The sequence below is a fragment of the Lonchura striata genome, chromosome 7 (assembly GCF_050655825.1).
Source record: "Lonchura striata isolate lonStrDom1 chromosome 7, ASM5065582v1, whole genome shotgun sequence".
NCBI lineage: Eukaryota > Metazoa > Chordata > Aves > Passeriformes > Estrildidae > Lonchura > Lonchura striata.
The window spans coordinates 25,179,176-25,192,491 of NC_140709.1; the positions used below are offsets into that span (position 1 = coordinate 25,179,176).

Sequence of the window (13,316 nt, forward strand, 5' to 3'; positions counted from 1 at the left end):
TCCAATTGTGTATGCTTTACCAGAAATGTGAAAATTTTTTTGCCAACAGTGGAGAATAAGTCTTGCATCCTTTAATAAAAATCTAAAACATTAGCACCTAAAGTACATAGTTGCAGAGAAGTGAAGAGAAATGCATTTTATGCTGACATCAACAAACTTGTCAGCAAAGTGTTACTTTCATTTGACTATTGATGTAGATAGGCTAGAGCTAGGAAGAAGAAAGTTTGACTCTCAGATGTGGAATTCAACTAAACAAAACTGCTCAGAGAATTCTATTGTCATTGGTAAATGCAACCTTTTTTTATGTAAACCTCTCTGTAAAATTTTTATAAAACAAGTGTTATGTTAAGAAAATACTTCCCAGCAGTCATACTTCTCAGCAATCCCTTGCTGCTGTACTTCAACTACTGTGGTAACTATCAGAGAATGCAAACCCACTGAGCCAAGTTAGAATCTGAAGAAGTCAGCTGGAATCTGTTAAATTTTACAACACCTTGATGCAGGCCTTAAACTGCATTGTGTGCAGACAGAACAGCTTTTTAGCATCTCTTTCCAGCTCTCACTAAGCAAACAAATAGGACACAGCACACTCAAAGAAAGAGTCCTTTTGTTTTATTGTGTCCATTAAAATGGATAAAGCATGACAACATGCTGCCATTTTTAAACATGGCACTACTTTTCCATCTTTTAAGATGTTATCTCTTTTTGTTCACTGATAAATAGATTCCAATGTACAGGGAATGAAATAGCCAGCAGCTCCAAACTTCCCAAATGTAGCTAAGCTCCCAGAACATGCTTTGTGTGCACAGATCCTGCCCCTTCCAGAGAAAACTGCCCACAACAATCTTCCTGCTCCATGCTAACAAGGTACTAATAACAATAGTAATCACAGTTTGCCTGCTCAGCTCACCCCAGGAATATGGCAGCAAATTGATGATCATTTCTCATTGTGAATTATGACACAGGCACATCACCTCACCCTTGGAATAAAACAGCACCTGCCAATCCCGTTAAAACAGCAAGGGGAAAAATGAAAGCCCTGCCGTAGCCAATCTGATTCCCTGCTGACTCTAATTACCCAGACGGGAATTTTACAATTGCTTCCTCCACCAACTCCCTCTCTGCAGTCTGCAGACTTTGGCTAGTTCTTTCTTTTGTATCCCTACTGCCACTGAGTAGATTGGGTTCCTAATGAGTCTTGACACTAATGGTACAGGGAGACAGCGCAATTACATATCCCTCTCCCATTCAGAGCAAACCTGGCAGGAAATGACCTGAGACCTCACACCCTTCTACCCCAAAGAATCCAGTTATAATGCCTCAGGAGCAGGGCCAGCTGGTGCACACTCCCCCCCTCAGCACCCCTCACTGCACTTCCCCTTTCCATTGTGCAGGTGGCTGGAAACAGTTCTTTATGGCCTAATCCATGACCAGTGGGTTGAGGCTAACACAGAAGCCAGAGAAGCCTTAGCACATTTGGAACTGAAGCTCATCAAGAAAGGAAAAAAAAAAAAAAAAAGAACATAAGAACATTATTTCACACATGTGCTGGACAGCTCTAATACAGAGTTGTTGTCTATTAGGTGTTTAACAATGTGTGTAACTCCGACTGCTTTAAAATGGGGAGGGGAGAGACATGTGCTTCTGTGATTTCCATGTTGGTTATAGTCCAGGTGTAAAAGAGACTGGAGCTACCTATTGAACTGTGAGCTAATTACAAGAAGAAACATCTGTTGTCTGTTAATGAGGATGCAGATTCATAAGAAGAACATTAGCTGGTGAGAAATAAACTTGTCTTCCACTCCTTGAACAAGCAACAGCCTACAAAAGAGGTCTTATATCTATGACTCATGTTGCCACATCATCTGAACAACTCACAAATTATATATTTGCCTCTCAGAAAAGCCTTGTAAGAGAGGAAAGCACTAGTCCAAATATACAAGTAGGAATATGCAGCAGAGGACCAAAGACATATACAGAGTCCAATCAAAGCATAAAATAGGCCCAAATCAGCTTATTTGAACTCTGGTGTTTTAAGTACAAATCTATTGTTTGTCTCATGCTAGTAACTCTGAAGTACTTCGTGCATCACTGAATTTCTTTCACTGTTTTACTACCCTGTGATAGCATAGTCTCCTATTAACCTCACTGCTACTTTCGCTTCCCTGCAGGGCCCTGTAAGTCTTCTGCCTCTCAGCTATTTATTGTGACATACAAGGATGTTTCTCTTAACCTTCAAAGAGTTCATCTGACTTTCAAGGTTCTTCCTGCTCCTCTTCACCCTCAGGTACACAAGGAAGTCCCACAGTTCTTAGCTGCTCACCAGCTTCCATCCTATTACGCTTCACACACACCCTGACAGATTCTCTGTACTTTGTCTCCTGGACAGCATTATCTGTGGTGGCTCTAAAGCTGCCATCAGCATGAGCTCTCGAATTTCAATGCTTGTGGATTATTAGAGTTTAACACCAAGGGAAAACTTGAGAGAATTTATCTCCACAGTAACTGCTGGCAACAGTTACAGCACAGATAATTTCAAGGATTATTTAAACCTTTTGCATCCTCTTTTCCTCCAAAATTTGGTCTAAAATGGATATAATTTCAAGAAAACAATGGCTAATTTTAATCCTACTAATTGCTCTTTTCCTTTTTAACGTAGAGTGTTCTGAACCACATAATATCCTGTAAAGTTTTCAGGAACAAGAAATTGTGCAGAGAAAGCATCACAGTTACACAGGTGCTGCTATTCTATAACCCACTACACAAACAATTCCATACTTGTAGTACATGAAAAAGGAGCAGTAATTTCAAGTAGTACACAGAACTCCTAATGGAGTTTTTGCTTTTTGTTTTCTTCTCCAGTTTTAAAGTATTATTTACTGTAGTATTCAATTAAGAACAAGGCTTTACTATAGCAACCACAGCAGTGAGAGGTACTATTCATACACAGTCTCTGAAATACAAGCTTTTAAGCACCTTCTTAGCAACACTTGTTGATAAACCTGTGACAGAGAACGCTATGTGGTTTATATTGAGCAACTTTCACACCAAATAAAGTCTGCAAGAACTGTATCGCTTGAGGTCTTCCCATTTCTCCCCGACTTTACCTTCCTAGAGTTAGCACACCTGTTATCAGAGAACAAGGCTAATAAAAATATAAAGACATCACCCTTGGACTGGGACTACAAAGGAGGAACTGTCCTATGGTAGCTTTTCTCTCTGCCACTACGTGGCAGCAAAAGTTGTTTACGATTCACTACATCAATATCTTCATAGGCATTCCAGCTGTGACCTTGCCATCATTCATTCTGGGGACCTTCTCTCATTCAGCATCTGCCAGCTGTCAGCCTGGGACTCCAGGGAAAATTACAGAAGATTTCTGGAAAATTACAAGGGGCAGCAGAAGGGAGCATTTGATTTGTTTCTATTTTCTCTGTGTAAGGCATTTCAGGTGCCTGTAGTTTGCCAGCTTCCTGACTTTTTGCCTGGGTGGCTCCATTCTTCTGTAATCTTCCACATTAACTGCTTTCTTTTTCTCATGTCACTCCATTACACACAGTTCCTCTTCCCATGATGTCATTTGCCTTCTCAAATCCATTCCACAAGAATGGGAGAGCAACAAAGCATACTCTCCCTTCTGATGCAGGGACTGGGGTATTATTTAGATCTATCAATGAGTACTGATCATTACCTTCCTTGACAAGTTTTTCTTTCTCAAGCTGCAGTCCCTTTACAAAGGCACCTTCCAGACCCAGCAAAGCTGTAAATGGGTGTGCACTGGGAAAACCCACAATTAACTATGGTTAGCCACAAGCAGATAAGACCATTTTAAACATGCCTGTCTTTGTCTATACTAGATGCTAAGTGGTGTTTGAAGTATACTCACTTTAGATGCTATGAGCAGTTCTGTTTTCATGTTCCCACCTGCTTCCCTTATTGGCTGAGAACACAAATATATTCACAGTTCCCGTGGATTTAATATTCAGGATTCACATTCTTTCATCGATTGAGGTACCATTGAATTCAAGCTGGCAGTGTTCCGTGCTATTAGACAGAAATGCTGATCATTGCATCCTGATTTCTCATCTCATTATAGCCTACAATTTTAACTGATGTATTTTGTTGCATTTTCCATTTCTTTCCTAGAATCCAGCTGCTAGCATGGTCATGGTCAATGTGGCTACAGGGTAGCCACACTGGGGCAGTTTTTTGGGTATGTGTTGGAGTTGAGAATATTATACACTGTATTACTTTTTTTTGCAGAAAGCTATCTGCAAACACGTTCAAAACCACATTCAATTATGGACTTAGGGAAGAGTGTTGGATTTACATGAAGACCAAACACTCCTTTAGGCAGGAGCCCCTGGTTTGTACTGTTACCTAGGCAATAGCTTTAAAAAATGTCTGAGCACACATAAGTAAGGACCTGATCGGCTGGAATTGGGTGCAGCTGATTACAACTGCTATTTCCAGGAGACTTAAGAGAAACACAGACATACACCCCAGACTCACAGAAAGAAACATCTCTGAGCACTCATGCAATTACAGCTGCAGAAAAGGAACCCCTCTGGAGCATCAGGCTGCTCATTAACTTCCACTGCCAAGGTTAACACCTATATTTTAGCTCCTTAACGGATGCCCTGTGAAGCTCCCTTTGATAATCTGCTTCTCTCCTCCTTCTGTAGGACCCAAATCAAGGCCTGATCAGACAGTTTTCAATCTTCTTTTAAAAACCATGGTCAATTTTAAGTGAAATGACATTGCACAAATTGTTTTAATTAAAAGAACCCTATTTTCTCCTTGACTAGAATCATACTCAAGGTAGCAACAACACTGACAAGAAAATCAACAGGTGGCCTGTTTGCCAATTACCTGAGCACATCTGCTTTATTCAGCAGATTTTCAGCAGGAGTTGGTTATGTTCAATCAGACTTTTATAGTCTGATTTATTAATGACCCTTTTAACCCAATAGCTAGAAATTCAATTGAATCCCTTCAAAAAGATGTTAAGAAAAACCATACTCTTTGACAGGCCAATGCCAAATGAGAAGTGCAGCCAGAGTCTCATTCATTAAAAAATCACATAATTCAGCTCCAGTACATCCACTGTCTTGCTGGAAACCACAATTTTAGTACTGATATTTTCCCAAGTCCCACATTGCTACATATTTAGAATATTTTATCCGAATATAGTCTGATTATTGCTAAGTGTGAAATCACTGCCAACTAGTTCCATGCAGGCTGGATTTCATTTTAGAAATGGGTGGAGGATGAATACTACAAAAGGCCTTCTACTGCAAAATCCTTCAGTTCAAACTACAGCAAGCCACAAGCAGACTTGGTACCCAGAATAATCTTAATGTAATTTTTATCTCCAAGAAAGCTCTCTTCAACATAAATACAAAGCTCTGCTTCCAAAGCTGAGAGTCAGCAGGAACTATGCATTCTTGTGGCCTGTGAAAGAAAATTCCCTAGGCCCCCATACTGAATGCTCTAATTATGAACCTGAAATCCCTCTCTCTTATTACCCCCAGGTTCTTGATACTCCATTTTACAGCACTCACACCAGCACCCCAGAGTACTTGTGTGCATTACTGCAGGGCCAGCTTCACAGAAAATGTAGCTGTAAGTTGCATGTAGATTATAAGCAGAGATGAGTACAGTTACCTCTTCTCTGCCTTGCTGATATGAGTGGGCCAAAACAGCTCTGCAGGAGTGCAAGCAGGAAAGAGACTTTTGCTGTGACAAGATCAGCTCTATGACTATGAGTAGGAAGAGAAATAGAAGCAACCACCTGACACAAATTTAGTGGGACAGCCAGTAGTTAACAAGGGCTTGCAAAAAGTGATTTTTCAGCTCAGCAACTGAACCAGAAAAACAAGCATGTAAATATTTTATTTTATTTGGAAAGCTTTTGTTTTTAAATCTGTCATCCTTCTTTTGGGTTGTATTAGTGCCCCATCAGAGCCAAAATAGGATATTTTCTTTTTAAGCATTTGTGAGAAAAGCAAAAGAAATAGAAGATTAGATTCAGCAAGGTGATAGAAGAGACTGTCACCAGTGTAAGAGTCACTCAGAAATGGCTGGCAAACCTACCTCAGATTTGGGCAGTCATTCCTCAAAAATTAATTAATAAGGGGGTAAAGATTAAAGCCCAGCTTCATGTTGAGTGTTTTGTACATTAGGTTAGAAAGCTGTGATCTCTCTGAACCCACAAACATACACATTCCCTTGGAGACACTGCAAAGGTACCCCACTTCTACATAACCCATTGTCTATTAGCCAAGGCCCATTTCTATGGGAGGGGGCACTGAAGAAAGGGGAAAAAGCTTTAGGCTGAAAATCCATTGGTGTGTAATCTGTCATGTACCAAAGGTTTCCACCATGCACCACTCTCTCAGCCTGTTCTGCTGCACAGCAAATTACACTGTCTATTGCCAGTAATAAGGTAGCTATAGCAAATCCTACCCTAGAGCAAGAGATGGCCTTCTCAGCATCCCTTCCAGCCATCTTTTTCAGCAATCCTGTGATCCTGACTGCTGAAGTCCTGGGTGAAACAAACTCGCTATTTACTACTTGCTTGTGCAGCCTAATAAGTTACCTAAGGGTGAAGGAAACGGGATAATGGCTAGCAGGGTAAATTACGTAAATGGGTTTTCCCCAGACACTCTAAATATTCTGATTGTCTTAACCATTAGACAGCAAATTATCTGGGTCCATAACAGAAGCAAACAAAGTAACTACTGGATAAAGGGAAATGGCTAAAGGAATATAAAGTTCCTTTTTTTCAAGGAAGTTGAATCTTAAATGTTAACCGGACTGTGACATAGTGTATTAAAAACTCCCTGGCTTTTTTTGTGTATTGAAATACTCTGCAAAGTGCCAGTTTTCCATGTTTACCCCAGGGTTATTTCTCCAATAGCAGTTCTCTCCCAGGCATTTGCTATCAGTATGGATGCTCATTGCAGTGACTCTGATCCTTTTTCCTGCCACAATGACAGTCTGTGGCATAGCTTTTTCTCCTGCTAGACTTCCTGAGGAAAGCCAACACTAATGCCAGGTTTGGAGACAATACTGTCCTTCCATGGACAGTAATATGAGGTTGCAAAGCAAACTTTGCTTTCAAACAGCCACAACAAAATAACAAACCCACCCCTTAATTTTCTACACTCTATTTTCCTAATTAGGTGGGTGGGGGAACAAATGTCCACATGCAGAAAGTAGGTGGGCATAGGCTGGATAAATCCCATGCTCCCAATTCTTGGCATGGAACAGCACAGCCATTATCCCTTCTAAATGTCAGGGAACTAGCTCCAACTCCATGAGGTGCCAGACACCTGCTCCCACTACTCCCAGCTTTGCCTTCTGCTGTTGCATCTCTCACACACAGGCCTTGGTGTAATTCCACTCTGCACAAATTGAGCCATAAGTGCCAGGAAAGTGGGATTCTGAAAGCATTTCATAGAAAGGCACAGACCAGGGCAGCAACAGACCCACAAGGAGGGACACAGCTGCCATTTCCATGAAGAGGAGCCACTCAGCACCGAGACTGTACATTGATAAAAAGCCAGGAGATGGTTAAAGTAAGATGCTTTCTGGCAGGCAGATGAAGTGAAATGGATTTTGGGATTTATTTTTCACAAAAAAAAGAGGTGGAAGAGCCACAAAAGGCCACTGAAAGAAGACAGTGAGCTTTCCTGTCTGACACATGTTGACACAGAAGCAATGGCAACACAACACAGCTGCCACTTTGAAAATGCAGTTCTTCCAGCACAGACTGGGCTGCAGGGCAAATCCTGTGCAGTGAAGTGCTTGGATAGAGGGGAATCTGACTTAGTGTAAGGAGGCAGCAAGGAAGGCAGAGCCTGCCTCAGGAGGTCATAATTTCCTGCCTATGATCAGGGCTCCTTACATGCTCCAATGTAACTGTTCAAGGTGGAAAGAGACAGCAGATCCATGAGCAATCACGATGTATAGTAGAAGACAGAAGCACAAAGAGTTGGGTAGAGAGTAAAGAGGTAAGAATGCTTCTCAGTTTCCTCCTCTGGCTTTGCCCAGGGACTGTTATTCTTGGGCAAGTGACACCTAATGGACCATTCAGCAGCAACCCTAACACTCTTCCCATCCTCATTGTGTAGCAAAGCAGCCCAATGGCCAAAACTGGAGGCTGCTGCAGATCATTGCAACAGTCTGACAGGGTCCAGCAAACGTATCTCTATTCTTTATAGAATGGAAGTGTTTAATGCCCTGGATGGCTGTCAGCCCACAGCCTTGTTGGAGAGGCACTGACAGCTCTGCCACAGGACAGTGCGGTTCTCTACTCCCTGATTGGCATGGAATGTGCCATGGTGCTCACACTGCTCCTGTCAGCTGAGCTGGTTTAGTCTGGAACCAGAGAGTGCACATGCAAGTGTGCTACTCTTCTGGCACATCTGGGGAAGGCAGTGCCAACAGGCAGAGGCAGTAGCTTTTCCACTGGAGACTTGGAAGCAGTAAGAGACATATCCTGCCACACCAGAAGCACAACAAACATGGGTGGGAAGAAAAGGAACATGAAGAGCCCAAGATGGTAATTCTTCTGGAGAACTGCCAGCATCCCCAGCCAGCTCAGACCACTGTTTACAATACATATTTCAGCAACTGAAGGTATATATCTAGAATCCTTGGCAAATAAGAACATGCACCATTCCTGATGTACAACTGCCTGTTACACAAATTTATTGATATGTGCAAAGTTGTTTGTCTTCTGACTGCTTGCAGCATATCACAACCCTTGTAGTAGAATAACTTCGCCACTCTGATTAGCTTGCACCTCTTTGGGCAAACCTTCAGGCTGCTGGCCACAGGACAGTAAATCACACAAGCCATTTAACACCAAGAGATAGTCAAGAAAAAGAGCCAGTACCTTGCTTTCACATTTCACAGCATACATCTCAGTTGAGATGGCCACGACACACAGAGCATCATCATACAACTTCAAAAAGCTTCAACCCATACAGAGCGAGACCATGCCACTCCAGAAAGCTGCAAGCATCTGTCCTTCTTGTTCCTTAGCCCAGCCCTTTATCCCCTCATGTTCATGCATTGCACCTGTGTGCCCTCTGTTCCTGTGGTGATTGGTCAGTGCACCTGGGCACTCCATGGCTCACTGCTGTCAGTGCTGCTCACCTGGCCTACACAGCTGTAGCCCGTTAGGGATGAGGCTCAGTTCAGCCCCACTCCCAATTACCACAAACTGTGTACCTACAGTCTAGCTCTTCACTGGCTTCACCATTTTCATGGAAATAACAGAGCTGTTCAATTTTCATGACAGTAGCAATACTGCCACCGTGACATCCAGGTACTTCAAATAACCTGTTAAAAAAGCCTAATATATTACTGACACATATTTTAATGCATAGTTGCAGAAGCTGTGGCACCACCTGAAGATAAGACATGCCTGTACTCAAATTGTGTATCACTCAAGAAAAGTGGGACACTTTTGAATGACATGCTCCTTTCTGCTACACCATGCTGTTCTGGAAGCTGCCCACTAAAGACACCAAACAACACACCAAGCAAGGTATGAATCTTCTTGTGCCTACTGGGTGCTTTCTTTGGCAAAGATAAGCACTGCTCTCCCAATACAAACCATTTGTCAGCTTAATGCTTCCATGAGTGTCAGACCAATGCTGCCCATATGTGGACCTCAGAAAAGGTATCAGTTACACCAGGTTAATTCAGAGTAGTATGTTGATTGGCACAGAAACAGAATAATAATATTTCCAGACTACATTCCACTTCATTTCCAAACTCACAAGTCCCCCATATGTCAGCTTGAGTTGCAATGTTTCACCTATTAAATTTTCCGTGAAATTGGTAAGAATCAATTTGATAGCTCTTATGTAGAAATTCTCTCTGAAAATCATTAACATTATTCAAGCCATACATTGCATGATAATAATTTTAATTGATATTACATAGCACCTAGCAATTCCCAACTAAGTTATAGAAGTTTGAACAGTCTTCATATAAGGCAAAGATATTGTCCTTCAGGAGACAAGAGGCTAACAGATGGAGAGAGAGGATGAGAAACTGAGAAATTATGTAGATTTCAGTCACATTCTGAATCTTATTAAAGAACAAGTCACTTTATAGTCGAAGGTTACTATTACTGTAGGGTTGGGGTTTTTTAAGGAAAGTCATTATTGGGAAAGCACATCTTTTTTTACAGAATTTCTTACTCGTAGTGCTTCAAAATCTATTGCTAAGGACAAGTATCCTTCCAAAGTAAAAACCTCTGAAAATTACTATTGAGAAGATGAGCATCCAGCATATAAAATAACATAAGACAACAAGTAGCTGTATGTGGAAAGGAGGAAAAATTCTTGTCTAATCAGAATGTCGGTAGGGCAAATTTTGATCTCAGATAACCAATCTGAAATAAGTCTGTTTACATGCTTACTAACCTGATGTCAGCTGGTTAAATGAACTCAGAATCTGCCAGCCAAACACACAGTACACTTAAAATCTTTTCACTTCTCTGATACAAGTTTCATTGTTGGGAGCTATGTAGGTTTCCACTTCTGGAGTATTAACTTCTTTTCAGCCAGAAAAAACCATGGGATCTGTTGGTCTTGGAATCAGAAAGTGCCAGCTGTCTATTTCACCCAGTATGAATAAATGCAGATTTACTCTTTCAAAAATACTTATAAAGAATTGTGGTTTTCTTTTAAATCTCCACAGGCAATCTCCAGACTTATTTTCATTTTACACTACCTGTAGATTAAAATCTGAAGACTAAAGATCACTAAAGATCATTCTCTAGAGAGAGAAAGGGAGAAAGTCAGAGTCTAGTTGGAGCTATTGAAAACGTTGTCAGGTTATGTTTGCATTATGTGCTGTTTTGGAGAAGTGCCCAATTTCAGTTTTTATAGGAAGCATTAGCATGGTCAATTGTGCTATAAACTGATATCAGAGATAACACATGGTCCTTGGTGTGCTGCACAGCATCTAGAAAGAGAAAGGAAAGAAGAGGGAAGTGAAGGCATGGAGAAAGAAGAAAAAGAGTCAATAAATATTAAGGAAAGGAAAAGGATTTACTTCCTTCAATTTCAGGACGAAAGTAAGATGGAGATGAGAACATGCAAGTTCCATCAGTATTGTTTATTTCTCTTTTCACGTCTGCAAACCAGACCATGAAATTCAGCAGGTTTGTAGTTCTGTTTCCTTACTCCTAGTACAAGCACAAAAGCACCTGCTCTTGCTATTGCAAGTGAAAAATAAATATATGACAGGAGGGAGGTGCAAAAGAAGTATAATCTGAATGGCTTTCTCCTCACTTAAATGCAACTCAATACTAAAAAATCTCAGCTTGCACTCATTGTCCCTGACAGAGAGGCCCAACAAAGAAGCCACAAACCCTGACCTTATTCGTCATGCCAAATTAAGAACAAAAGGACATTTTGATGTAATTACTCTTGTTTGAAAATGACCTTAAATTTAAATACAAAGCCAGAACAGCTCTGACCATTTTTTCCCCAAAATAATTTAAAAGTTACCCATGCAAGATTTTGGCACTAAAGACCCACCCAGTGGAGGTAGCATAAATACCACAAAATACTGTGACTGGGATAAAAATCTCAAGAATATCTCAGACCACTGCAGAATTTAACAACAGATCCTTCAGGTCCCACACATGAAACATGGGATCTTCTTCTAAATCCTAATCATCACTCTTCTCACCTGTCTTTAGTGGCTGATGGAGCAGTACTGTGGTTTCCTTCCTCATTGTGGGACCCTTCAGGTCTCTTTGTTCTCCAGAGTGCTGCATCCATCCTGTGCAGCTGTAATGGAGGAAAGGCATGTTCTCTTGCAAGAACATGCCCCATAGCTGCTGGTGACCCACAGCTGGTGACAATATAACCCAGCATGTCATACTGGTAGGCACAGCATGTCAGATCCTCCTTCACATTACAACAGTCACTAAACTGTTGTTTCACACTGAAAGAAGTCTGAGAACATATATTGGGCTGGCTTGAACCACAAGAGTAGCTGAAAACACAGGTTCACATTTAAACCAGCCCTAATACCATGACATAACTATAAAGGTGCACCATGCAAATGTCATTGTAGGAACAATACTTGGAGGGACTCAGATTAATCTTATTATTTCACAAATCTCTCCTTGAAACTGTAAAAACACTCTGTCAGTGTTTAGAAATGTGGGGTTTTTTTCACCTGTTTACTTTAAACTAATTTCACTGTTGCAAAGGCATTGTCTCTCTTCATTAGCAGGGTTTTCACAGAAAAAGCATTGCTCTGTTGTATGTATTTTAATAATTAACTTAACCAGCATGTACAAAATCATTTCCTTTTCAACTAGCAGTGCAACCATGCAAGTGCAACTCAGAGGATGAAGCAGCTATGAAAAATTGTTTAACTGTGACCTTAAGTAGCCTAGTTATGGCAGAAATCTTCTGCTATTATTAATCAATTACAATTTGTCTGTACAGTTGACTTTGTACTCTTTGTGAAGCCTTTCATTGCCGAAAAGCTGATAGCTTAAGAATGCAAAAATTACATTCAGATTTCAGAGCACCAAAAAAGTAAACAGGAGGAAATATCTTGAAAATATTCTTATGCAGCTTCCAAATGCTGCAACATGTATTTTTGGAAATATGGTATGGCATTTTCTTGTGTTATTTGAGAAAGTGTGCAATCATCCAGTTGTTTAGCTTATCATACAAGAAGTTGCCAGCAAATAACTGTTATCTCTCAACTATGAGATTTCTGTCCCTGGCTGACATTGCTGATTAAAGAGTTCCTGTGGTGAGTGAGTATGGAAAGGCAGCCATTTTAACTGGCAGTATATTATTCCCCATTCATATTACTTTCTAAAAAGGGAGATGTTGACACAAAGGACAAACAGCATAATAGCTGGAAAGGTAGCATGAATTTGTAGGAAAATGTTACAATTCAACACCAATGCAAGACTGTTGGTGAGATGTTGCACTGAGGCTGGCAGGCGCCTTTATTTTGATAGGTAAGATATTCTTACTTATGCAGCTGCCTGCCAGAAGCTGTAGAAATCATCCTGATTAGAAAATGGCAGTCCCAGAAGCTCTTCTGTCCCAAATAATTCACTTGTGAATCCTGGCAATTCCTGAAAATGCTGGTCAGAGAGATATATGTAGCAGAGCATGGCTCTTACCTACTCAACAACACTTTGGGGGGAGCCAAGATGTTCAGGAACACAGGACACCAGGATTTCTGCAAGGAGGTGCTGAACAGTTAGATGGAAATCTCACTGGGGGTGAAAACTCCTCTGGAACTAC

At 41.0% G+C, this 13,316-nt stretch overlaps 1 long non-coding RNA gene across 2 annotated transcripts in view; it reads right to left on the bottom strand.

The window, feature by feature from the left end:
* The window catches only part of LOC146766916 (uncharacterized), a 29,914-nt gene extending 18,729 nt beyond the window's left edge, over positions 1 to 11,185 (bottom strand). The window contains exon 1 of one of the 2 annotated variants that reach the window (XR_014956749.1): positions 8,906 to 11,185. This is a non-coding gene — a long non-coding RNA (uncharacterized LOC146766916). The remainder of the gene's footprint in view (positions 1 to 8,905) is intronic. The other variant, XR_014956748.1, reaches the window with a different exon arrangement.
* Between the last annotated feature and the right edge of the window lie 2,131 nt (positions 11,186 to 13,316).